The sequence below is a fragment of the Alexandromys fortis genome, unplaced genomic scaffold, assembly GCF_014885135.2.
Source record: "Alexandromys fortis isolate MF-2015 unplaced genomic scaffold, M_Fortis_MF-2015_v1.1 scaffold_156, whole genome shotgun sequence".
Lineage (NCBI taxonomy): Eukaryota > Metazoa > Chordata > Mammalia > Rodentia > Cricetidae > Alexandromys > Alexandromys fortis.
This window is the reverse complement of record NW_026068028.1, coordinates 2,212,859-2,236,813: the sequence shown is the minus strand read 5'-3', so window position 1 is coordinate 2,236,813 and position 23,955 is coordinate 2,212,859. Positions and strand designations below refer to the sequence as shown.

The window sequence follows — 23,955 nt, the reverse complement described above, 5'->3', positions numbered from 1 at the left end:
GTTTTCCCCTGCCTGCAAGATGTACCAAGATTTATAATTTTTTGATTGAAATAACAGAAACTTTTAGTCTTGAAATTCCAACGAGAAATCTTTGACATCTAAGAGGTTATGACTATATCAAGTTGATAAACTTAGATTAGTAACATGAGTTAAATAGCTGGGAATAACCCCAGGCTCTATGGTCGACAGATTTTCTCCTACAGTCATGGATAGGAAGGGACCCCTGGTCTGGCATAGCTTGAAGGGTTGGTCTGAAACTTATATCAGTTCTAATATTTTTCATTTTATTAACTTGGTTACTTCTAACTAATTTGGTTAGTCAGGCAGCCAACAAATGTTCTTCCGTCTCTGAATTCCCAGGGTTCTATGGGGCTCTGAAGCTCAGATGTAGAACATAGAGGTTTTCAGGTGATAGCCAGCAAATACCACAGTGTCTCCAGCCACAATGGCTAGGAGTGGCTTGAAAATGCCCAGGGCATTGGAGAAGTATATAATGGAGTCATACTGTGGCTGTGTTGGGGCCAGTGAGAGCCTGTGAGGGACTTAGGGTGACGCAGTGGTGTGGTCATTGAACACTATGTTAGTTCTCAGTTCCCTGGGGTTTGTCTTTCTACCCGACTGGGTCCTGGTTCCTGAGGGTGGACCTGCTTCTCTTTCACTTGGGAATGGCAGCCCAGCCCCTTCTGTTAGCTGCTGTGTTTTAAAATTTGTCTCGTTTTCATATGGCTCCCTGGGCTCTTGAGAAGATGCTGTCCTTGTATGGGTGGTTCCAAGGTCATCTTGGAACCTGGATGTGTTTCCTGTGGAAGCAGGGGTTGCTCTCTGGAAGCTACTTTCACAAAGCAGCCATCTGAGTGCTGGGGCCAGGCTTCAACACGAAGCTGATTTCCATGTTTTCGACATCGGGAATCCTATTAAGGTGAAGACAGAGAACATTTCATTCATGCTGAAATGATTGTGCCTTGGCTCCTTGGTTCTTCTTGTAAGGCTTGGGTGTATGTGTACCACCGGTGATGATTATCATTGAATTAATCTACACTTGACAGTGAGCTTCCTGAGGCCTTTTTGATATTGTGCTACCCTACACACTTGGCAAGTGGTGGATGGATGGATGGATGGATGGATGGATGGATGGATGGATCAGAGGAACTTACATCACATGGGATCACAGTAAGGTGTGAGTCACCAGGCCTGATGGTACTGACTTTTCACCTTCCTGTCATGATGCCAGTCTCTTTGCCTCTGGGTCTGCCACTACTGCCCTCCACCCTCCGGCTCTCACTCACCTGGTGCCCCTTCACTGGACGCTGGCTTCAGTCTGCCCCCAACCCTCACTCCATAGAGTGAGCTCTAACAAATCCACTCTGCCCCACCTTTCCTAGTCATTCTCACACACCGACTTTCCCAATGCACTTAGGATGATGTAACATCCTTTACCTGCTCAGTTGGGGATTCTGGCTTGTCCACTGGCCCAGTATTGCCAGTCACCTCTCTGCACATCCTCCCATCTTTCCCTGGCCCCATGAACACATCCTCCTGTCCTAGTTCTCACGGGGCCACTCATCCCCCTGGGTGACACATTCTACTACTCCTCTTCTCTTCTCAAGCTCCCAACTGGAAATATAAATTTTTTTCCTGAAAAAAAATTTGTTTTTGAAATCGAGACCATTGAAAGTTCCTCTTTAATTTTTTTTTTTTTTTTTTTTTTGCGCGCCAGTGGGGTTTCTTCATGTCCATCCTAGATTAAGGAAGACATTTTGTTTTATAATTCATTTACCTCTTCCACTGGACCAAAGCCTCACCGAGGTTAAAACTTAACCTCGAGCCCCAGCCCTCAGCACGTGGAAGTGCTTAGTGAATGCTCATCAAACATTTGTTTGTAGTATTTATTTTTGCTCTGTCTCTCACACATGCATGCTTTCTTTTCTCCCGTTTGCGCTAACTGTGCCACAGTTGTGTGGCTGGGAGCAGTCCCCGGGTCTCCGTTTGCTAAGAGCCCGGAACAAATCTTAGCCTTTGCCAAGCATGCCGTGTGTGTTTGTGAGTGCCCATGTCGGCAGCCTTGCTGCGCATCTCTGTCTGGGCATCGCCTCACATGCACGTTCTCCTTTCACAGGGCAGCTAAGCACATAGCATCTCACTAGAGTTCGTGGGCTCCTATTGGTTAGTGCAGATTTTACTTCCTAGAACAACCATTGAAGTTGCAAGCATGCAAAGACCTTTTGATTTGACGGAGGTGACCTTTTCTGGACTGTTTCCGTGGTGGGCTATTAAACTTTCCGGGGGCGAAAGGCCGTCTCTCGCTGGGTGCGTTATGACTTGAGACTAAGGAAGAATGACTTGGGAGGGGAAGTGCTTTGGATGCGGTCGACATTGTCACTCCTGGGACAGGAGTGTGAAAAACACAGGATTCTCAGATGTCCTTCTGTATGAAACAGAAAGCCTGATTGCTCTGGCTGTGGAGGGTCCTCATGAGAGCCGGTGGAAAGATGGACTTGACTCACTAAATAACTCTCCAAACAGGTTAAACACTTTCCGTCAGCTGCAAGAGGATGTCTCAGTTAGGACGAGTGATGGATTGTGGCTTGCTGGGGGTCCGTGAAACAGCTGGTGCAGATACCATTTGTCGGCCTCTCCTGAAATGAGAGGCCAGATCCTAGGCCACTGACTTCCTGCTATACATTGGCCAAGGCTGTGGCTTGCATACCTCATGTAACAAAGGGGCAAAGAACACAGTAGATGGCAAGGAGAGTGGGGGAAAGGGTTAGGTTGTATGAAATTCCTGACTACCCATGATCTAACAAGAAAGAATGCCGTCTCATTGCTGGACGCAGTGAAAAGGCCTGGGAAATAGCAGAAGAGTGGATAGACCCCCGCTTCACCGGGAGGCAGGACTCCTCCAGATGCCAAGGCTGGAACGGGTGCTCTCAAGCTTCGCCACAAAATTAACTGGGGCTGGCATCAATGCCCTGTAACTTATTGGCCTCAGCAAAGTGTTGTATTTCCTTTTTTGAATCTCTCAGTTTCCAAATCTGTAAGGTGTGCGTGTGTGTGCATGCATGCGTGATTGTGTTCGTGTGTGCATAAAGGATAAAACCTAGCAGGATAAAGAGACTCAAAGGCTGTAAGAATATGAAGCCCCTGGTCCTGGGGCTAGCACACAGCTTGGTCGGGGGGATTTGGATAGAAAGAAGCCAGTTTGCCACCCTCTTATCACCTCCAGCGAGTGTGTTCTGGGATCTGGAAGCATCTCACCTGATGGTGCGTCAGTTTATTGACTAGAAACAGCTTATTTCTTGCAGCTTATTCTGTGGTGGATTTGTGATTTGGATTTTGTGAAACCCATTGTCGGGTCACTTGTTGGAGAGTCTTATGAACCTGGCCAGTGGTGAGAACTCAGGGTCTCAGTCGCCTGCCTGTGGACTCCAGGGGACTCTTCCCGGACCATAAGACTGCACATCTCTAGTTTTCTGTGGGAAAGTGTGTTGCTAGTAACCCCGGGGAGGCTTCTTCCCCTGTCGTCTGTCTACGTAGGAGTTTAATTTTAGCAGCTGGGACTGTGGATTATTTGTGGAGAGGCACTCCCACCTCTGTAGCCTTGTTTGCACCTGGCAGAGACAATAAAGCTTCAAAGAGCAAAACACAATCTCCTTCCCTCACTCGTCTCTTTTCTTAGCACTTCAGAAAACCCTACTCCATTTCTGGAGTCCTTGGACGTCTTTCCCTACTTCTTAAATTACATAGCACATGGATCACTCACATGTAGCTACACCCCACACTACCTAGTGGGACTTACACATTGCTGCATGCACAGGCACTGGAGTTCATAGCAATGTGACCCTGAGGTGGTCATTTGGCCATCATGCCTGTAGCTGTAGCTAGGGTACGCATCTGCAGTGGTCACCTGGGCATCATACCTACAGCTGTGGTGAGGCTTTGGTACAAAGTCATTTCACCAGCCCTGTTTGCCACTCATCTTCCTGGGGTTTCCATCTTCACTCTTACAAGTTCTTAGGAATGCTGCCAGTTCTGTACCCAAGAAAATGGGAGGAAAACCCAAGTTCTGTTCCCAGCAGAAGTGCGCACGCCATTTGCTTTCAAGGTCAGCTGGGTGCAGTGGGTCCAGGCTGTGGCTGACACACAGAAGGTGAAGTAGTCTAGATTAGAGGCCATTGAGAACAGTTCCCAGTCGCCTCTAATGGAAGACTCCCTGATGGAGAGATAAGGAGGAATCCCAGATTATTAGATTATTCAGGCACAGGCCTAATTGAAAGCATCCTGGGAGATGATCTATTTAAGGCTAGCTTCTCAGAAGACTAGAAGAGTCACAGGTGAAGCAGGGATAATGCACTAGCCTTGCACATAGCCATGACCCCAGAAATGGAAATGCTTGGGCAGGTTTGCTCCAGCACCTGCTCCTTCATTGCATCACCAGCAATGTCAGATGTGAATAGTGTCTACATGTCCCCATGATCCTGAAGGAAGGGGCAGAGTGGCGTACTTCAGATGAAGGTGTGTGTGTGTGTGTGTGTGTGTGTGTGTGTGTGTGTGTGTGCGCGCGCGCACACATGCCAGAGGTTAACATGGGATGTCTTCTTCAGTTCCTTTCTTGCAGCAGGGTCTGTCACTAAACCTGGAAGTCACCAATTTGGTGAAGCTCCCATCCATCATTTCCGCTTCCCAGTGCTGGGATTCCGATGCACACCACCATGCTAAGCTTTTTGCATGAGTCCCGGGGATGGGACTCAGGTCATCTTGCTTCTGCAGCAAGTACTTTACTAACCAAACCGTCTTTGCAGCCCTCTTGGTGCAGCGTTTTAGATGCTCCGTGATAAGGTGAGGTGTGTCTTCTGAATTAGGCGTTAGGAAGAAAGGTGGAAAGTTTGAGCGCTGGACTTTTGGCCGACTCCAGAGATCTTAGAGCATTCACTCAGAGACCCAGACCAAGTTCAGACTCTGCCGTGAAATACAGAAACCTTGACTCAGATAGCCAAGTGTGTCCCATCAGCTCCCTCAGTACTCGGCTTCTAGGAGCCTGTAATCACCGCTAGCTTCTGACAGCCTTCAGGGTTCCCTTTCCCCTCTGTGCTCTGACTCCGGGTCATCTTTGCTCAGCCTTGCCTTGGCTATCTGGTCTCCTCTCAACTGTCCTGTTGCCTTCTGGCTCTTATTGACTGGAGGGCTTGTCTAAGACCAAACTCAAAACCCCACAGATGTTTGGCAGAAATGTTCCTCTGCAGACCTCTCAAAGCTTTGCGCAGATTGTTTCAGCGCAGACTTCCCAAAGTGTTGCGTGTTTACCCCTATGCCCTACGGGGATTTTGTTGTTATTCTGTCTGGGCAGGGCTGTGGGCATTTAGTGCTTGGAAGCTGCCTGCAGCACAGAGAACCGCTCACTTAGGAGAAGCGACAGGGGCAATTGGATTTGAACCCTGGAATGATGACACTGTGAAGCTTAGGGTCTCCAGCACATGATCTTGCTGTTTCATTGTGTGTCTCTTTCTGGGCAACTGAAGTCAGGCTCTGGCTAGTTTAGGGTGTACTAAGTGCTTCCCAATTTAAGCATCATTTGGCTTTTTTTTTTTTTTTTTTTTTGGTCACATTGCAATCTGTCCTCATGTGTGTGGTCCTGAAAAAAACACGATCCGGGTCAAGGGAGGGATGGGTTTTGGTGCCTGATAAAAGCTGAAGTTGGTTTTGAAAATCAAGATGCCTGGCGGAAATTAGTGTGCCGCTGCAGCTGCGCCGTGCTCTCTGGGCCCAGTTAGGCTCTGTGCCATGAAACCGCTCGGCGTAACGAGGGTGGAAAATTGGGAGGAAACAGCCTCTAAATGCCATTAATCTTTGGAAACACCCTGTGTGTATCTGTGCCTACCCTTTATTTTGAAAACGAGTTTGCACAAAAATCCAAATGTAGCGATCAGATATAGTGGGAGAAGATTGATTATTCTGCTTACAGCAAAATCCTGTGGCTTCAAGAGAATTCGCTGTGGGTTTCCCTGGCTTTCGACATGATATGATTTACTTACAATCAAGTTAAACAAGCAAAGGAAAAAAGATAGACAAAAACTAGCAACATCCCAGATCCCTTTACGAAACCCAGGAAGATATTCATACAGTGTTCTTTTGCCCCAAAAATATGAGCCAGAAGAGCGTTGAGAGGTGGATGTGATCTCAAGTTCACGTGGACAAGGGTAAGGGAGATGCTGTGGGGTGTAAATCTAGATTTCAAAGATTACTTTATGAGCTAGTGAGACGGCTCAGCTCCTGTCAAGCCTGAAAACCACAGGGACCCATATGGCAGTTTAGCAAGTTGTCCACCAACCTCAATGAATGCACCATGATGTATGCACGCCTCCTCCCCCAGGCACATCCATAAAATAAATAAATAAAATATCACAATGAAAATTTTGTCAGTCATATGTATGTGTGTGAAGTGTGTTTCTCCTCTCACTGTGTATGTGTTGTGTGAACAGAACATGCCTATGCATGCGTGTATATGTGCATGGGGAGGACAGAGGACAGCCACAGGTACCATTCTTCAGGATCGATGAGACCGGTGCCTTTGTTTGTGAGACAGGTTCTGTCACTGCCTGGTGCTCTCCAATTAGGCTAGGCTGGCTGGCCAGTGAGCTCCGGGAAGCTGCCTGTCCCTGCTTCTCTAGCCTGACATGCATTACTGTGCCTGACTTTCATCCATGATATCTGGGGTGAACTCAGATCCTTGTGTTTTTTTGAAGATGGCAGCTGAGCCATCTTCACAGCACCCCTTTGTAGTTTTTTTGTTTGTTTGTTTGTTTGTTTTGTGAAAAGACTTCATGTAATTCAGGCTGGCTTGGAATTAGATGGGCAGTCTAGCCAGGCCTCAAACTCTTGATCCTCCTGATTCAGCCTCCCAAGTGCTAGGAATAGATTGTGTGTTTGCCATAGTATTTTGCAGGTTAGCTCATGTTTAAAAAGCTCTTAAACTTTAAAAAATATGTAGCCGGGCAGTGGTGGTGCGCACCTTTAATCCCAGCACTAGAGAGGCAGAGGCAGGTGGTTCTCTGTGAGTTCAAGGCCAGCCTGGTCTACGAGAGCTAGTTCCAGGACAGGTTTCAAAGTTACAGAGACACCCTGTCTCAAAAGAACAAAAAACAAAAACAAAATGTGTTTGAGCTTTAACAACGTATGTGGAGAAATTGAGCTATTTTTGATGTAACTCTTCATCCATATTGTCTTTTTAAACAGTATATCTATCTTAAAAATGGCAAATAAACCCAATGCTTGGTCCACATTCCGGGTGTTGACCTCCTTTGCCCAGGAAGAAATTTATCCAGAGGACTTCGCGGAGAGTGTGGGGGGAGGGGCGTTGCTTTTGCTTCAGGCAGGTCCAGGCTGCTGTGTTTGCCATCTCGCCTGCCCAGTAAGCAGCTCCTGTCCTCTTCTGTGTTTACCTTGAATAGATCATGCTTGATTGTTCAGGGAAATGCTGTGTGGTGGAGGCAGAGCATAGTGCCGGACTAGTGTGCTGGACAAGCATGGGGCTCTCCCGAGCTGCCTTCTGCCCCTTCCCTCCTGAGGGAAGCTTTGGACTTTGTTCAAAGTGAAACTTGCTCCCAGGTCCTCACTCTGCATCTTTGCCTCCCTGTGTTTAGTGATGGGGAAGAAGGAAAGAAGTGATGTGCTTCGGATGACCCAGGAGGCAAACTTACTGCACGTTCTTTGTCCTTCTTTCTCTGATTTCCTGTCCATTGACTAAACAGTATGTGGATGGGAGGAAGACTAAACCTGGCGACTTAGTGGGTCTGTCTTCCGAGGGAAGCAGAGTCTATGTGTTAGTCCAGTGATGTTTAAAGGCTTCAGATGTGCCTGCTGAGAGCTCTATTTTCGGTACTGCGAGCAGACATCCTAAGGATAGCATATGATAGACATTAATGTCCTTAGAACTGAGCTCCAGTCTTCTGCAAGAGCAGCAAGTGCTCTTAAGGGCCGAGCCATCTCTCCAGCCCCTTGACTTTTGTTTTGATAGCATGTAAGCTACGTGTGATTGAAACTTTGTTATTTCAGAGAATGGTAGTAACTTCGTCTTTTCCTAATTAGACTACTTCTGTAAAGGAAGAGAGATTTAAATGTTCACATTCTCGTAGTGTCCGAGGCTGGACAGGTGCTTGTACTTTGATCATCAGAGAACCCTTCCATTAAGAGCCTGGGCAACAGAGCTCCACTGTGTTGGGGGCATGCCAGGGAAGGAGCTGGGGTTCTGTCTTCTGTCCACAGTCGTGCCTGTCAGCCAAGACCGTGAATCAAAGTCTCCGGCACAGTCATATTATAAACCCTGGGCTTCCTGTAGAGTTTGGCTCGCTGTGGACTGATCTCTAATAAAGACAAAGGCCAGGGGACAGAAATATCTTTCCTTTTGCTCCTGGCAAATACCATTTTGATTCTGTCTCCATCTTAGTGTCCAGAAAATTGGATTGGAAGCAGGACATTGCTGGGGAGTAAATCAGATTAGGGCGTCCCCCACCGCTGCCTCCAGCAGGCCTTTCATTGGGCTGTGCACTCACTCATTTATATGAAGTCGTTTATGACCCCCCTGGGTCACAGGGACATTTCTCAACCAACCGAGTCAGTACAGCCAATGGGCGGCCCTCCCGTTCACAGGGCCTGGAGGGATGGGCTTACTGGAAATGCTGCCCATGGCTTCATTTTGTCTGGAGAAATGTCTGTGTCCTTACACGCCTACGCGTGACACTAAGTGACCTCAGAAGAACCTCCATCTCTCTGTCACAGGCCACCTGGCATCCGTCAACGGTCCAGGCCTCAGAGCTGACTGGAGTAGGTCCCCGGATCCTGGTTCACCACAGGTGTTCCCAGAGTCTTCTGTGTGGGCACTTATGGAAAGGGTAATCCATTCTCACAGGAACCCATCTGGTGACGAGAGGCGGTGAGGAGCGAGCCGCGCAGCTGTGTGCAGCAGGAGAAAGGAACTGCCCTGAGGGGTGCTGAGGTTCCACTTCCTCCTGAGACCTTTCATTTTCCAAGAACTTCTTGGAGTGTTTTTGTCACAAGATGCGGATGGGCCCTACTCGTGTCTGTGGCACAGATGCGTTTAAGAACGGAGCCTTGCATACTTTAAGCTAAAATTAGGTCCCAAAAGCCCATAGACGATTCCAGAACTGATTCTCCCTGCCCTCGCTCCCAGGTCAGCCATGGAGCCCAGGACCTCATCTATGCTCATTGAGCTCCAGCCTCAGCTTTCTGAACCCCATTGCAACCTTTGGGGTTCCTCCAAAGCCACAGGAACTCGCCCAAGCCCCCTGTTGTGCAAGGAGCCTCTTATTGTTCCCTGATACCTTTCTCTGCCTTTGTAAGGTTAGAGATGTTCAGGAAGCCCAGGCTGAGAGTCCTCCATATTACCGTGACCTCAGAGCTGGAGGCAAAAGCCTCCCTCCCCTTACTTCCTATTGACTAGATGGCTGCTGATCATGAAATACCCATGCTTGACACCACAGAGAAGGCTCCCATGAAGTCAGGAGGCTCCGTGGTGAAGGAAGAATGGGAAGCTGGAGGAGGTCCCAAGGAGCGGATGGCAACCAGGATCTACATGCTGCCATCTGGTCCCCCACAGGCCACCCCTCATCTTTCTTCCTGCTGCTTCTAAAATTGGTTTGATTGCTTTTCTTGTGGCCCCCATTATCCCTCTCAGACTGAATGGAATTGAGTCATTGTATCCCTGGGGGTAGAGAGACATAGGAGTCAAAATACCATACCATTCTCCTCAGACCAAATAACAAGAGTACTTTTAAAATTGTGGGATGTGATCTCATTGTATTTCGGTTAAATTTATTTTTAATTGATAACTCCAATGTTACTGTGCTTAGCTCTCAGTGTTGGGCATCAACCCAGAGCTGGTGTAGACTTTATTTATGTCTGATTTCTTTGTGAAATTGATTCTTTCTCATGCCCTACTTTTAGGATTTGAATTTTAGTAGGATTAATCTGAAATGACTCAGAATTATACAATTAATTGCATTCAGCTTCGATTACAGTTTGTGCTAGCTGAGCCAGGCTATTGTCCTCCCTGGGGCAGACACACGCACATGGCTGTTTTGGCAGGTGCTAAGGCCCTGGGGCTCTCTGCTCAGTGTTCCAGCTTCCCGGGGAAAGTCTTTTAGGGCTGACAGTCTCTCACCAAGTGCAAGAGGACGGTGAGGACCCAGGAGTGCCATGGGGGTGATGACTTCTGATTCTTTTCAGAGAGTGGGGGAAAGATCCCAGATTCTGGTATACAGGGTGGAAGAGGAGGTAGTGATTCCCAAGGTTAGAGAGCCTCTTTGTGAGGTCCCCTCCTCCTTCACTGTTTTGAGTCCTGTTTTCACTGACCATGGGCTGGGCCAGGGAAGGCCAAGGGCCTCTTCTCAGACCAGATGACAGAAGGAGGTTGTTTGCAGCAAGAGGCTGAAGAGTGGTGGTGTAGAGAGGAATGGTCCTATGGTTGAATCAGCTGCGATCTGGGCTCATTCTACTCAGGTGGGGGATATCATTAGCCCAGTGTGCTGAAGTCAGGGACAGCCTGTCTCCAACTCTGGCAACTCTGGAATATGTTCTTATTTTCCTCACAGGCTGACTTCATTCACACTGTCTATTTGGCAACATATGACCGAATTTGGAGCCTCGCTCTTTTTGGCAGAAAAAGTTCATTAATTTTAGTTGGCTCCTCACACCCTTCACAAGTGTGCCTGAAAAAAATAAAATAAAGGAAAAAACCCGCCTCTCCTAACCACACACAGAAACCATCCCTTGCTGGACTTCCGGGTTCTAAGATGGTTCTGTGTGTATGACTGGGGGTGGGTATTGTGGGGAAAGACACCCAGAGCATTTAAAGTGGAGCTGAAGGAGCATTTGTGAGTTCAGGGCCTGTGAAAGATTATCCTAGTTTCTCTGATCGCGTAAGCACACCGTTAAAGGAAATGGGCATGCGACTATTGCTGAGCTCAATCATCTCCGCGGACTTAGAGCAAAAGATCCGCAGTGGCGTCTGATGAACTGGATTCTTGATGTGTGGGTGAGAGCTTTCCTTCCACTCGGTATCCAAGATCTCGGGGCTGCTGGGAAGAAGCCTAAGTGCATGCCGCGCTCCGTTCATGCCTCCGGAGATGGATCCTGCTCGCTGAGCACCACGTTCATAGAAACCTCTGTGTTGGAAGCCTGGCTGGCCTCATCTATTTGCTCTGCTCCCCAGCTCCCCGGTTTTTCTCTGTACCAGTCTGATACTCTCCTTTCAAAGTCTACTTGTCACCTCACTGTGTGGCCATACCTGTAAATAATTTTCCAGATACAGTTAGTTACAGTGAGGTCTCATTAGGTTAGGATAGGCGCTCAACTCTGTGACTGCTCTAACAGAGCATACAGAAGAAAGTAGGGGACATGGCGCAGGAAGAGGTGGGTTCGATGTTTGTCCAAACCAAGGAATGCCTGGAAAACACCAGAGACCGGGGAGGGAGACATGGAATGATCCTCTCCAGAGCGTCCAGAGGGAATCAACCGTGTCAACACTTTGATTTCAGGCTTCTCTTCACAGAACTGGAGAGCAACTTCCTGTTGGCTAAAGCCATTGGCGCTTAGCCTTGGAACTTCTCATCTTCCATTGTCCCTCGTCATCCTCTTTCCGTCCTTGTTAATCAGAACAGGGCAGACATTGCTGTCCACTCTGGGTGTACCTGTGTCCAACCTGTGTGTAAGAACTGCTAGTGACATTTCTCAATTGACTTTTTGAACGAGGTTTAGTAGGGGGCCATGATCAATCCTCAAGTCCAGGGTTGATAATACTCAGGATCTCTGTGATGCCCGGATGTTCCTTCCTTGTCATCTGCCAGGACAATCTTCCACAGTAGTATCTGAGCTAGCTGCGCCTTCCCTGTGCTGAGGTTTGAGGTGGTTTGGGAGCTGACTTTGTTATAAGTAGGTGAAAGAGCGAGCATGGAAGACAGCAACTAGAGATATCCTCCTTGCTGGCTTGCTACCCTTCAGGTCAAGGGCAAGGAACTGGTCTGAGCAGGGGCACTGCTGGACTACACTGTGTCCACACTGTCTTGGTGCTTCGCTGGAGGTCATGCCACAGCATTGGAGGAATGCGCTCTGTGGTAAAAAGAAAGAAAGTGCAGTGTGGGGAAATGAAAGTTGGCGTGGAGTTGTTATAGTGGTTTATCCTAGCTAAGATTCCTGGGGATGCCTTGATTGTCAGCGGCTTTGGGTATTCAGCATGAAGTAATCACGTTTGTGAGAATTTTTTTTTTCTAATTTTGGAGCTTTTAGGTTAAAAAAAATACTTAGACTTTATGATTTGAGCATCTGTAATCTAAGATATTCCAAAACCCAGAACTCCTTGAATGCCATGGTAGTGCTTAAAGTATTAAAGACAGAGCATTTTGGATGTCAGATTTTTACAGTAGGAATTCTGGACTTTGTAGAGTTTCTTAGTGACCAAGTGGCCCCATCCTGCTTCCAATTTGTTGAGTCCTAGAGAGTCCTTCCCTAAAAATGGGAGACCAGTGGTGCCATCAAAGGGCCGCTGCTGATGTTAGGTGTCAACAAAGGCTAACTAAATAGTTGGTTCTTGCAGAAACTACTGACCAGGACCATTAACCAGTCAGACAAGCAGCTGGAGTATATTGGACTCTTGTAGACAGCAGACATCTTTCTTGGGTGATGGAATGGATTCCAATACCCTCATGGGTCTTTTTTGTACATAAGATCTTCTCTTCTCTCTCACTGGTCAAGATGCCTGGGAGCAAGTAGCCTGACGCCAATATTACAGCTTGCACAGATTTCTTAGACAAGTCCTGGGGACTCAAAACTACTCAGAGGGTAGGAGCAGTTTTGAAGTTAAGAGACAGTATTGAAATACAAAAAAAAAAAAAAGTCTGATTCTCAGAACCACATGGTGAGGGTTACCCCTTCGTCAGTGTCTTGAGGACTCAGCGTGCAATGGATCTGCTTTCTATTTAGCCCATTGGAGTAGAGTTCTAGCTAAAGAGATGCAGACACAATGACAACCTTCTAGATGTTGCAGTTAAACAAAAGCCAGACTCTGCGAGCAGCTGTTATAAAACCCTAGCAGGATACTCGGCGTGCTTGGGACCCCCGTTAGCATTAGCTCAGCCTCTTCCAAGCATGGGTTTGCTGCGTCCTTTACAAGTCGGTCTGCTGGCATTCCTGGGTTACATCAGAGTAAGCAAAGAACAGGACAAGAAGGGGAAGGAACGGATATCTATTAAATGCCGACTCCCTTGACATGTTCACATCAATCCCAATTTAACAGCAGCTCAGAGACGTAAGATCAATCAATCTCCAAGTTCACTATGTTGCAAAGTAATGGAGTTGGGATTTTAAACTTAGATTTGTCTCCTCAGTTTTCTCACTTATATTAGCTCTTCATTCTCTACTGTGACCAAACACCTGGCAGGAAGCATTGTAGGGAAGAAAGGATTTATTTGACCTCACAGATCCATCTCAGGGAAGACATGGTGGGTTCGTGGATGGCCTGCCTGTCTCTATGGCTCAGTATTGGCCAGTTGGGCCTATAGACAAAAGGTTTTACAACCTCCCTGAACAGCGCCACCTGCTGGAGACCAAATGTTTGCGCGTGAACCTCTGGTGGGTGGGGGGAGTTTGATGAAACTCTACCACCAACAGTCTTCTACAGATGCATAGACAAAAGGCAGTCTGACCTTACCAGAGGTACTGAAGAGCACACCGAGAGTATATCCAAAGAGCAGCCTGAAGAATACTCACTGGAAGGTCACACTGTGTTCTCTACCCTTGCTCATGAAGGCAAGAAGTATGCCGTGCAAAACTCTTGGGAAATTCTCAGGGTTAGATTCCCAGAACCCCGGTGAAAAGGCAGGTGTGTTGATACACACCTTTAATCCCAACACTTGGGAGGCAGACCGGGAGATGGCTGTGAATTCAAGGTGAGCCTGGCTTATGTAGTGAGTTCCAGGCAGCCAGGGCTACACAGTGAGACCGCATCTCAGAAAGAAAAGGGCTAGGCAGGACACCTGTATTCCCAGATCTGCAGACATGGAAACAGGGAGATCCCTGGAGCTTGCCAGTCTGCCAGCCTAGCCACATAAGTGACCTCTCCATTTAATGAGAGACCCGGACTAAAAGAATAAGGTAAAGAGTAATTGAGAAAGTCACCCCGTGTCAGCCTTCCTCCTCCACATATAGGCATACACACCCAAACACACACACACACACACACACACACACACACACACACACTAAATAAGTAAATAAAGAATAAAGCTATTTTAAAATATTGGTGAGTTTGGAATAGGTTTCTTTTTTCTTGAAAATTTCTTCTTGGACTACCTTGTTCCCTACTAGTTCAATTAGGGAATGTTTGTCAGTTTTAAACACCCTAAACACTGTCCATTCTTTCCTGTCGATGTAAAGAGGCAAGGAAGAACTTGCTGTACGCCAGAGGCTTTGTTTATCTTCAGTGCAGTTATTCATCTGCCTCTCTTGGGAGAGTCTTCAAGCCAATAATTGTTTGGAACATGTTCCAGGGCCTGAGTCTCCTTCTCTTACCTGTTTCCCGACCTCTTGCTCTTGCAAGCGAGCAGCGTACGGCCCCCTCACAGTCTGCGAGTGTTACACGGCACACGTGCAGGAGGAGCTGCCCTGGGGACCTTGAGTAATCCATCCGCGGTCTCTAGGGATGAATCATTCATGAACGCAGGTTTTCCATCCAGCTCATGGGATGCGGGCCCTACTTCCAAAGTTGATTTGTTTAAAAATTCACACTTGCTCTGGGCTTTGTTCCTATAGCAAGAGCTGCACTGCTCTGCTTTGGGAGTACAAGTGAGTAGGCAGGCTGAGCGTCAGTGTCACATCAGGTGATGGATTCCCTGTCTGAAATGCATGAATATCATTGACTGTAGACTTCAAAATGCCCAGCGCCAGTAGCTTGTGATATAGAATTAGCACAAATGAGCTCATGACCCTTGTTTCTGAAGTCATGGCCATTCCTTTGGCCTTATGATTATAGAACTAATTTTTGTTTAATTTTTTGAGACAAGGCCACATTTATCCATGACCCTCAAGCTTGCGGTGCACGTGCATGCCAAGGCTCATGTGAAAGTCAGAGGACAGCGTGCAGGAATCAGCTTTCTTCCACCATGTGAGTCCTGGGGATCGATCTCAGGTCATCAGGCTTGATGGCAAGTGCCTTTAACTGCTGAGGCATTTTCCCAGTCCCTACGTCTGTCTAATTTTAACTGATGCGTGAAACCATAAAAATATTTGGGGTACCTACCTTGAGATGCTATGACCCATGTATATACTTTATAGTATTTGAGTAGCAAGATTTCTAAAACTTGACTTATCCTAATAGTTGGCGTGGAGAAAATTTAGCAGCTGATGCACTGATTTGTGTGCAGAGAAAGTGGCCATTGATTATGAGCAAACGGGTGGGACAGCTGTCTCCACTGTATGATCTCGATGTCCTACATAGGGAGGGAATTCAAGGAATGCAGTCACATTTGAACTGCTAGAGGTGTTTGTGCCATGACTTTCTTTTTAATTGTGTAAGATTTGACATTAGCACAGGTACACACATACAAAGCACACCAGACAACACAGTGACCTCAGCCAGAGGCCAACAGCTTTTCTGCTTTAGGGTGCCCAGTTCTCCAATGGGAAGTCATCCTGTCGAGTGTGTTCTCCTGTGCGCTCATGCGCAGACACCATACACGTGTTTGCAGAGGCTAAAGGTCACTTTCCGTCATCTCCCTCGGTCATTCTCCATCATACTTTTGGAGACAGGTTCTCTCAGTGACTGTGAGGCTTGCCAGTTCAGTTAGATTGTCTGCTCAGCAAGTCCTGGGGTTCTGTCTGTCTCCTCTGCCACCCTCCTGGCTCTTTCGTGGGATCTGGGGATTCAAATTTAGGTTCTCGTGCTTGTACAGCAAGTACTTTTCCTGGTAAGTGCTGGAAAACCATTCTCAATTCTGCAACACGAGGAAATGCAGACGATCCACCGTGTGCAGAGCCCTGTCGCTAGCGTTTGTAAAGATTCTGAGGCAAGCTTGTACCTTTCTCTTTTTTTCGAGACAGGGTTTCTCTGTGTAACAGCCCTGGCTGTCCTAGAACTGGAACTGTGTAGACCAGGCTGGCCTCAAACTCACAGAGATCTGCCTGCCTCTGCCTCCCAAGTACTGGCATTAAAGTCATGTGCCGCTGTCTGAATTTATATACACAAAGATACATATATAAAAATAATTATATATATAATTTATTTAACTTTATTTTATCTGCATTGGTGTGAAGATGTCAGATCCCCTAGAACTGCCATGTAGGTGCTAGGAATTGAACCCAGGTCCTCTGGAAGAGCAACCAGTGCTCTCAACTGCTGAGTCATTTCTCTAGCCCCGTGTACCCTTTTATGTAGTCAGTGGATGGACTTTTCAGCAAGCAAGCTGCACATGTGGAAAGAATTTGTGTGTGGGTGGAGGAAACATCTGGCAGCAGAGAAGAGAGGTGGGGACTGGTCCCTCATGTAGTGACCGAGAGAGCTTGGAGCTGTGCCAGAGATCCCTGTGTATGTGTCATGGGCTGCTGCCAAGTCCTCTGCCTCTAGAAACCCTCTCTGGCCTCCTGAGCACTTGCTTAGGGAGCTAAGGGGGCTCTGAGTTATTCTGGAAATTTTCCAAGTGAACAGCAAGTCGCCTCCTCTCCCTTCCAGGTTCTTTTATCGTTATGACAACACACACGGACTTAACTTCTCGGCAAACTAGCATTCACCATAAGTTTTACCACATTGGATGTTACAAAAATAAATAAATCAAAGATAGAATCCATGCTGTTGAGAACTGATAAGTCTCCCACTAAAATCCAGACAGCATTCTTTCCTTTTTGGTGGAAAACACAAAGATTTAGATGTTTGAGATTTTAAATAAAGTTGACCGTATTCCCATGTCTCTTCAGGGCAGGGGACAAGAGTGGGACCCGGACCAACGCTACTAGCGCAAGCTTTGCCTGGTGCGTTCCTTCCTCCAGAGGGCAAGGAGGGAAAGACACGGTGGGAATTCAAAGTATGACCCCTTTTCCTTCCTAAAAAAGACTGGAAATTCCTCATGTCCTCAGTTTGGAGTTTGATACAGGAGAGTGATTCATTTCTCATGGTAACAAGGAGTCTTTGAAATGAAGGTTAAAAAAAATCACACCCCAAGAGAAGCTTGCAGGAGAGGGCCGTCCTCTGGCTCCTCGGTTTTCCCGAATGCATGGGTTCTAGTGGCAACTCTCCATGTAGCAAGTCCTTTCATTCTCTGTCTTTGAGCAACTTTCAGAGGCTCGGCCTCACATCTCACCCCGCCAGTCAGAGATGGAGTGGGAAGACCTTTCAGACTGCACAGTCTCTCACAAACTGTAGACCATGGCGTCGTCCATCCCAGTTACCTTGAACAACTGAGTCTGGACACCAAGGAGCCTGAAGAAGGCATTGTCATGCTGCTGTCCCTGCAGCACATGCTACAAAAGATTTTATTCAGAAGTTATTACACAGAACATGGCAGAACAAGCCCAGTTTCCTCATTTGTAAATGAAAGACGGAGTGATGTCTTCGTTTATCCTGAGAAGAATACTTGGGGGAATTTTTTTTCATGAGCTGAGCAAAGTGTAGCAAATAGTGCCCACTCTGGGACTTTTAAGTTAGGATCGGGGCTGCGCTGGTGCCTCAGCAACAGCACATTTGCCTAGCAGTGAGGAGACTGTGGTTTCGGTCCGTGGCGCCACAAAAACAAATAAATACAAATTTGTAAAGTAAAAGCAGAGTGAAATTTTGACTGTGCTATGAAAGACTCTGTCTTAGCTCTGAGGAGTGTGTTGGATTCTTCTCCTCTGAGCACGCTCTCTCTTGCTGTGGCGCCATTGTTCTGAGAACTAGTTTGGTGGAGCTAGCCTTCCCAGTCCCCTGATTCCTTCTCTGGTGCTTCTAGGCCTTGGGTGGTGTCATTTAGATGCCTCTTGTGTTTCTGCTCAGCAGGAATGCAAGTGGAAGACACAATGTCTCTTAAATGCTAAAGTTAAAAAAATATATCCTTTCTGCTTGGTATTTTGGCCTTTAGAAATGACAGCTATAGAATAGGTTTTCCTTTATCTCGGCTGGTGCTGTATAGTTAACTATGAGAAAAGGAAAATAAATAAATAAATAAATAAATGGGAAGAAAGCAAGCGACTTTTTGTTGTCTGTGAGTTAAAGCAAAACCTCTTGCAGCTACACGACTGTTTCTGAGGCTGAGAAATCCCAGGTCCCCAGTTGGGAGGGCGGGCTGCATCTCTGGCTGTCACAAGCACACGTTTGTCACCTTAGAGCAATGGTTCTCAGTCAGCTGACCAGTTTGCTTCTGAAGACGCACTTTTCTTCACGGGCAATCATAATCCGTGTTTGTCTCAAGGGCCGATTTTGTCGTGAGCAGCATCCAGCTGTCTCTCCCCCTGCCTTTAGTCCCGGACATCATCCTGCACTTTCCAGCTGCACACTGACCTGAGTAGATGCAGCACTGTCCTTCAGGGAAGGCACCCGAATCCACGGCATGGTCTGGACCGAACAACTACAACATCATTGGACCAAGGGCCCTGATGTGGTCCTGTGAGGGAGGGTAGGCAGCTGGAAGTGAGCAGAGGAGTGGGAGGAACTGGGATTCCCACTCCCGGCTTCCTCTCACCCCCACAGGGTTGTTCCTCTGTTCTTCAAGTCTCTCCAAGGCTTCACTTTTGCTCTTCTCTTGCTGGAGGAAGTGTCAAGGGGCTGTAGGTCAGCTCAGGTTCCTCCTATGCTGTGATCTTCCGCTTGGGGGTTCTAGCCAGAGGCGAGAAGGCCACCGACTGTGATGGGGTTCCTAGTGAGGACGGAAAACATCACCCCACAAAATGCCAAAGAGTCTCCATGGGTCGTTCCTTTTTCTGTTACCACGTTCAAGTCCCCAAGACTCTGCCCTTCTCACACTGTGTCTGTCCACAGACAGATCACATTTCTGTCTCCCCAAAGCCTTCTGGGTGTCTAGTTGGGATCAACGTATTTGCTGAAGACAAAGCCTGCAGTGTTCCAGGAGTTTCTGGGAGTACATCTTCTCACTCCTGCTTGCTGCTCCATAGCCAGGGTAGTGATGTGTTTCATGTAGGAGTGGATGTGATGAACAATGTACTTAAAAAAAGAAAAAAGTCTTAAGTGATTAATGGTCGTTATAGAAAATAAGGAAATAGGAAGAAATTATAATGAAAACAAAAGCAACCTATGTATCAGATGACAGCTATGCTGTGGCCCCATATTGCAGGCACACACACACATACACACAAATCCATCAGTAGAAGAAGATATGACTCAGCAGTTGAGAGCACTGTCTGCTCTCCCAGAGGACCTGAGTTCAATTTACAGCACCCACATGGTGGCCCACCACTGACTGTAACTCCAGTCCCAGGGGATCTGACGCCTTCTTCTGGTGTCCATGAAGATTGCAGGCAAGGTATCCAGACATACATGTAGGCAAAACACCCATACACACTTAAGAACAAATGAATAAAATAGTATCCATCTCTACCTAGCTGAAGAACTCATCCACCATTCTAATTTTACGGATTCATATCAGTGACATCATTTTGCAGATTGGCACTATTGGGCCGCAGAACCTTTGTGAGGATTTTGCCATTCAGCTGCCCACCAGGCTGCCTGGTTCTGTCACTTGTGTCACCGAGGAGTTGTTAGGAAGTGGGACTAGGAGCTGTCTGCAGCTGCTTAAGCTTTTGGGATGAGTGTTTGATGATGTTGAGTCCCTGAGACTTTACTTTTGAAATGCAAACGTGCAGACCATTGGGGTGAAGTCCTTAGCTTCTCAGTACAGGTCTGTGGAGCTCTGTGGGAAAGAGAGAAACCTTGGGAATGTGTCCGAGGCCCCCTGGGCAGGTGGCAAGAGTTGTGAGGATAAAGGAGCCACATGAAACATAGCAAGGCCAGAAGTTGTCTCACCTCTGGGTAAAGACAGTGTATGTCCGTCCATACGTGTGCCTGCCCCACACACGTTTTTCCTTCGTCTAGCAGAATTGGAGCACAGCATGGTTTGGGTGCTTGTGCCAGGAGGAGGCCACAGAAACTCACAGCAGTCACAGGGCACCAGAGAAACTCCCCAGACCTATCTCAGGGCTGCTGCTTAATGGGCCTGAACCAGTTTGCATTTTTGCAGAGGAGAGTCATCACGGTGGGTGGCGGCTGGAGCTACCTGGCCCCCACCTGCTCGGCCTTGGGGACCTGATCTGTGTAAATCCGGCAATTCCCCAGGTGTCAAACAACTCAGACTTAAAGGGCACCAGCAGCTCTTCTTTTCGATACCGAGGAGTGCCCTTTTGAAGCAGCCTGGAAGGACTTGACATTCTAGGGTTTAATTATTAGAGAGACAAGCAAAGGCAACGAGATGCCACTCTGAAGCAAATGTTTAACCACTCGAGTAGAGGCGGAAAGAGAGTGCACTAAACCCTCCAGTCGACTTTCCCCATGCAGGCTGATGGGCAGCTCGCAGCTCCAACCGAGTGAGTGTTTAGACAGTCCTCTGGGCTGCGCTGTGTGCGATGTGTGCTTTTTGAATTTCATTTCTACCAAGTGTCCCCCGAGTCCTGAAGCATGGCACCTGTGTAAGCTAAAATCCACTGGCCGTATCCAGGGCAGCTCTTCCACTTTCTTGTTGTCAGGGTCAAATACCTGAACCCAGCTTAAGGAAGGAAGTGTTTGTTCAGACTCTGGGTTCCCCGGGTGGAGTCCATCATGGTGGAGAAGTCACCTTAGGAGGAGCTCAGGTCAGGTGATCACTTTGTGTCCGCGGTCAGATGCTGGTGCTCGCTTCTGCCTGCTTCCTCCTTTTCATTCAGCCCCCGGATGCTGAATGACACCACAGGTAATGTAGCTCTTCCATTAACCCGATATAGATCAGCCCGCAACAGACACACCCAGAGGCTCAGGCTCAAGATCCTGTCAAGGTGAGAGTCAAAGGTAACCATCGTACTGACCAGATACTTCATTTCCTCACAACTTTGTTTCTTCCATCAGAACCTTTCCCTAGAATGACTTTTGTTGTTGATGTTCGGCAAGTAACGCATTCACTAATAAAGACTGGGTGTGTCTCATAGCCTCTGACCTCTGTTCCCGGACAGCAGCATGGATTGTAACTGTGCTTTACAGTTCGTTCCTCTCTGAGAGTGTCTATGGAGGGGGCCAGCCTGGATGTGGGGAATGTCTCTCATTAAATCTGGAGCTCACTGATTTGGTTAGACTGGCCATCCAGCAAGACCCCAGGATTTTTCTGTCCCCTCCCACCCCCCCCCCCCGGTTTTTGTGTGAGAATCTGAACCCAGATTTTTATGCTTGCATGGCAAACCCTTAGCCCACTTGGCCATCTCCCTGGCCCCAAAGATGTCCTATATCCTCACAGGGAGGCACAGTTAATACTGTGGCACTCTCGTCTATCAAATCCCTCTCTGGTTTCAGGAAGAGGCATATTAATAACACTAGATTTGGTTTCTGGTGACAGACAGAGTGACTTCAGGGTCACAGTGAACCACCTAGATGAATTAGTGAAGAAGGACCATGGGGCAAAAAGAGTCAGAATTTTGTCTATCATTTACATTAGTCAATAAGGAACCATTTCGCAGCCAACATGGCAACCTCCCTGGAAACCCAAGTTGGGAGTGGTACCTTCTAAAAAGTCCCACGCTTTGTCATTCCATCCCAGGAGCCGTGGCTATAAGGAAGGAAGTCAGGTCTTGTGGCCCATGCAGTCCTGTACCGACATTCTGGGTTTACTCCGTGCTGGTAACAAGGTAGAAATGATCTGAACCATTATTTATAGCCAGCCCGTGAATCCTATTAGCAATTCTCCAATTTTCTCTTTTGGTCAAGGGAACAGAAATCCATTATCAAGCACTTCCACAAAATGACCTCACATTTCCTTCCTGGATTTAGCGCTCAGCTGTTGGGAAGGAGTGAAGAGCCAGCAGAGTTTATGTTAAGTCGCAGTAGCAAATAGTTCCAAACTGACGGGACATCTCCAGGCAGAGTCACTGGCCGGCAGATGCCCAGCCTTGCAGAGGACGTCTCTGGGAAAGACGTACTTGTGGTTTTCTGTGGATTTCCAGTGGTAAAGCAGGGGGAGATGGAGGCTGCATGTGAAAGGACCATAGGTCTTTCTAGTTCCCAGAGGAACTGTGCCTCAGAGAGCACAAAAGGCCATAGCCGCCTCCACAGGGCTCCCACCCCCAACCAGCAGCCTCTGCTGTCTGTCTAAGCTGTGTGTCTGTACTTGCCTAAGTGGGGTGGTGAATGAGGATGTCGTTGCCTTCTTCCAGGTTGAAGTCAAGCCCTGAAGCACTGCTGCCCTTCTTTCTTGGTTTATCTGCTTCTTTATTTATTTTGGAAGTAACTTGTTATATAATCCTGGCCTGAGGATTCACTGTGTAGACCAGGCTAATCTCAAGAGAGCCACCTGCCTCTGCCCGCAGAGCGCTGTGCTGAAAGCTGCAGGCAGATGTGTGGCAGTCATATGACTCTCTTCTCTTCCTGATCTCCCTCTCACCCTCAACTGCAGCCTCTAGTTTATATCTGACCACGTGGGGAGGAGGGGGAGGCGCATGCCCACCACAGCTGCATCTCAGTGCCTTGACCGCAACATTGGACCAGTGCCCCTGCCCTGTTGCCCGTCCCTGCCTCCTCTCTGGGTCAGGATTCTCACTGTGACTGACTTTACCCCCATACTTTTCTGGTACTTTGCTTGCTCCTTCACGCCATTGTGAAGGCCATGAGGGGAAGGTGGAGGAGCTGGCTTCCTCAGGTAGAGCTTTTTGCATGAATGTAGATACCACATACACACAGGAAAAAAAATCATTTTTGAAGAGTAGTGTGATTATCAGCAATAAGAATACTTCTTGTTTGATCCCTGTTTTCTCCCACGACTGATCGAGTTCAAGTGATCCCGCAATAGACAGTCATTTCAAGAGCCTCTTAGAGCAATGTGCCAAAACCTGAGAAGAATAATCACGGATGGTGCAATTGACATGGTCAGACCCCCAGTGACATTGTCTCTGTTTCCTTGTGTATACGTGCCTGCATGCCTGAGAGCTTAAAAAATTGATGGGGACCCCAGACTGCTTGTAGTGCGCCCTCCTACCTGGTGCTCAGGGATTACGTCTCTGCATAAATTTGCTGGAAATAGGCACCAGTCTAGTTGCAAAGGCCATTGTTGTTATGCAAATTGGGAAAGTACTCTTAAGCCATACTCTTAAGAAAGGATCATAGGAAGAGCATTAGGTGGGGCTGCAGAGTCAGTACAGTTGTAATGAATCAGTTGGGAAGGACCAACATTGAGGCTTCAGGAGCCACATTCCACCTTCAGCTTTGAAATGTGCTGGCGATGTTCATACAGCCTTGAACATAACACCATCTCCTTTTTTTGTTTCTGAAGAGTCATTTAGATACGTTTCTGTTATCCCACATCTTCCACGCAGAGCAGCGAAGGGCAATGACTGGAATTTTTAAAGTGGGATTACCGTGGTTGTGGCTTTGGTTGTAGAATTTCAGCGAATGCACAAACCTTAAAGTTTGGGTGCTGGGCACCATCAGATGTGTGAGCACCTTCCTCAGGATTCATTCCTGTGGAGCGCTTCCCAGGTTATCCTGAAATGACCAGCATTCCTAGGGCACCTGCTTCTCCCACCTTCTGTGACAGGGAGCTGTCACTGACAACCTTCCTTTCTACAAGGTTTCCATCTCTTAAGGACAAACAAAACTGGGTGGATAGTGGTGCACGCCTTTAATCCCAGTACTTGAGAAGCAGAGGCAGGCGGATCTCTGTGGGTTTGTGGCCAGCCTGATCTACAAGAGCTAGTTCCAGGACAGGCTCCAAAACCTATAGAAAAACCCTGTCTTGA

General features: G+C 47.6%; 1 protein-coding gene across 1 annotated transcript in view; it reads left to right on the top strand.

Moving 5' to 3' along the window:
• The window catches only part of Prkca (protein kinase C alpha), a 387,467-nt gene that overhangs the window by 110,998 nt on the left and 252,514 nt on the right, over positions 1–23,955 (top strand). The gene's annotated exons all lie outside the window — the stretch shown is intronic.